Below are 3,030 nucleotides of genomic sequence, written 5' to 3'. Positions count from 1 at the left end.
GGCAAGAAAACAGTATATGGGATAAAGAACCTTCGTCTAGGCCACATTGACACAAAGAGTGATCTCTGACTCTAATTTTACAAAGATGTGTGGGAGTACATGCATGTCCAAGGCGTAGTCGGCAGATAGTTGTGGTGACCCAACGATTAGCTTGCCTGTGAAGAGAAAACCAAGGTCGCCTTGGAATATCTGGTTGTAGAGATGCGTAAAATCTACCTTTAGATTTTGATAAAACTTTCCAAATAGAGTTCCAGGATTTATCCAGATAAGTTTTCGCTAAAGCACACAAGTCCTGAGATGAATTTTTAAAATGTTCAAGAGAGCCAGTTGTTATAGCAGCTCTAGCGAACGAGTCTGCTGCATCATTATCGGATATGCCAGAGTGGCTTGGTATCCAGACAAGCGATATTTCCAGCCCTTTTTGATGACAGGAAAACAATGCCTCCCTGATCTTAAAGATGATAAAAAAAATTCCCCTACAACGAAACGGATTTTCCTTAATTGCCAACAGACAACTCAAAGAATCTGTCAGAATTACCGTATTTCTGAGGTCATGGGAGTGGGCAAAAAGGATGGCTTCCAAAATCACAATCGCTTCACCAGAAAAGATGGATGTTTCAGGAGGGGATTTAAATTGAAGGACAATTTTGAATTTAGGGATCCAACAGGCTGAGCCGACGCAGCTATCAGGGGATAGTTTTGAGGCATCAGTAAATATAAGTAAATGATTTGACCAATTTTGATTAAAAAATCTTTGAAATTTAGAATTTGAATCAGGGGCCCCTTTAATAAGACCAAGATCTGTAATAATAGATGGATTATAGACTAGAGCTCTAAATGGAGTGGAAAAAAGAGGATTTGACTGGAACCTTAAGATAGGATGTGGGAGTTTCGTAAATTTTAAAAAACTGTCTAATAGTAAGGATGGACTTTTGGGGTTCGCCCCAACGCAGAGTCGGGACAATTCGCTTAAATGGGACCAGAGAGGATGAGAGGATAACTGTAATGATTTTACCACAAAACGGTCGCATAAAAATTGTCTTCTCAGTTGGAGTGGAGGATCAACACATTCAACTTGCAAAGCGTTAGTGGGAGAAGTTTTCATAGCTCCTATAATTATCCTAAGGCATTTGTATTGAATTTTATTAATCTAATCAGAAACGGCTTTATTTAGGGGTTCTAAGACAAACAGTCCATAGTCTAAATGACTACGAACTATTGCATTGTACAGTAGTTTAAGAGAATAGGGGTGAGCTCCCCACCAGACTCCTGAGGCTGCTCTAAGGACGTTAATGCCCTTTTCACATTTTTTAATAATATGCTCAGAGTGATAAATTCCGTTCAGTTTGTTGTCGAGTATTATGCCTAGAAATTTCGCCTTGTTGACAAAGTTGATTCGTTGATCCCCACAAACCAAGTCAAAGACAGGAATTTGTCTTTTCCGAGTAAAAACAACTGCCTGGGTCTTATCTATTGATAAAGATAAGCCATGGTCAGAGAGCCATAGGTCAAGATAATGCAAAGCAGAGTTTAATCGCAAAGTTAAATTTTGAATAGAAGAAGATTTAAGATATAAAACAATGTCATCGGCATATTGAAGAATGTTACAAAAGTTGTTAACAGACAATTCGAGATCATGGGTATAAATGCTGTAAAGCAGAGGGCTGAGGACTGAACCTTGCGGGAGACCTTTCCAGACAAATCTGGGGGGAAGAATACAATTTTGATGTTTAACGGTAATTGATTTGCAAAATAGCAGATTACATATGAAATGAGTAATCCTCGGAGGGATACTCAGCTGTTGCAGTTTCTGCCTGAGTACCGGAAGAAGAACATTATCATATGCCGAAGAAATATCTAGAAAAACACCCACAAGGTACTCTCCGTTAGAAAAGGCTATTCGAATGTCTGTCGTGAGAATGCTGAGACTATCAAGAGTGCTCAAACCCTTTCGAAAGCCGAATTGAGAGGGCGAGAGAGAGAGAAAGTTTTTTAGGAGATGTTCAGTAACTTTCACTAATGCAGACGATAAAGCAATGGTTATTTTTATTACTAACAGTATTTAAAACGGGATATTTACCATGTTTTTTATTTTTATTTGTTGGAGCTCGATATTTCGACATTATTTACGAATGTCTTGTTCACGAGACTGACGTTTGCGGGTAGATGTTGACGGCATTAGAAGTGTCCATATCGGACTACCTCCTTTCTCGTACGTTTGCTGCGTAAACACTGATTACCACTACCACTGTCACTTTCACCCTTACTATATGTTTTATTTGCACTCGAAACTCGATCCCATGTTTTACAAACGAAACTCACCGTATCGATTCGCGAATTTTTTATATTATTATTCAAGGGTTTGCATAACTTTAACACTGGATTCCATACTTTCGACAGTTGAAACCCATCTTCCCTATTGAAATTACTATATTTAGTAATTTCAATGGCTTCTCGTACCAGTCGGGGTATATAATGGCGTTCTGTCGCGAGTATCTGAGCATTATGAAACTCGATCCAATGGTTCGGCCCGGCTTCCAGAAGATGTTCCGCGATGGCTGATTTCTTGATATCATTGTTTTTTACCGCCTTGATATGTTCGTTGATACGACAAGATACCTTACGCTTCGTCTGTCCAACATAGGATTTACCACAACTACAATCAACTACAACAACAAGACATTCGTAGATAATGTCGAAATATCGAGCTCCAACAAATAAAAATAAAAAACATGGTAAATATCCCGTTTTAAATACTGTTAGTGATAAAGCAATGGGTCTATAGGAATTTGGATCCAAAGGGCTTTTTCCTGGTTTGAGTATGGGGATAATAATTTGGGACTTCCAAGATTCCGGGACGATTCCTGTTAAGAAAAAAGCATTAATTATATTCAGATAGACGCATTTAGCTTTATCACTGAGGTTTATTATAAAGGAGTAGGGCACGCCATCTTCTCCTGGTGACGAGTCCTTAAGTCCATTTAGAGCTGTGTGTAGCTCAGAGTGTGTAAACGGACTATACATATCATC

This window comes from Vanessa atalanta, chromosome W, assembly GCF_905147765.1.
Source record: "Vanessa atalanta chromosome W, ilVanAtal1.2, whole genome shotgun sequence".
Lineage (NCBI taxonomy): Eukaryota > Metazoa > Arthropoda > Insecta > Lepidoptera > Nymphalidae > Vanessa > Vanessa atalanta.
This window is presented reverse-complemented; position numbering follows the sequence as displayed.